Below are 632 nucleotides of genomic sequence, written 5' to 3' on the forward strand. Positions count from 1 at the left end.
TGTATTCACGGTTAAAATTATAAAGTCGGTACTTGCCGGAAACGTTGATAATTGTGCGACCGAGACTCCGTATAGAAACGAGCAATCGGGCCTGCGCAATTGCGAGTTTTCGTGAAGACGAAGTCTGATAGCCAATATATTTGATACGCGATAACGCGGATTAATTGTAACTGAAGCGTAAAACCCGGTTACAAGCTCACCTAACGTAGCCTTGCCTTAACTAACATAACTTAACCAAATCTGAGTTCCTACAAAAAAAAAAGAGAGGGGAGAGGGTGGCACGCAAACAAAATTATTGACATTTTTATTCAGATATTTATTGATTAATATCTTTTATTTTTATATATATTAAAAAAAAACGTATATAATATATATTTCATATTTTTTTAAAATATTTAACATATATGCGCTGTTTTTTTTCCTGTTCCATCTGTAACAAAGTTAAACAAACACAACAATTCATTAATATTTGGTATATTTTTCTTCAATGATCTATTTACATGTATTCACCTTGTTTTTCTTCCAACGCCTCTAGTCCTCCCAGAAGGAGCACCCCGGCTCGTCCGGTCCGCGTCTCCTTCTGGGAGGATTTAAAATCTCCTCCTCTGCTTTTTCGGCGAGTTGTCGCCCGA

Source organism: Wasmannia auropunctata, unplaced genomic scaffold, assembly GCF_000956235.1.
Source record: "Wasmannia auropunctata unplaced genomic scaffold, wasmannia.A_1.0 LD336092.1, whole genome shotgun sequence".
Taxonomy (NCBI): Eukaryota; Metazoa; Arthropoda; class Insecta; order Hymenoptera; family Formicidae; genus Wasmannia; species Wasmannia auropunctata.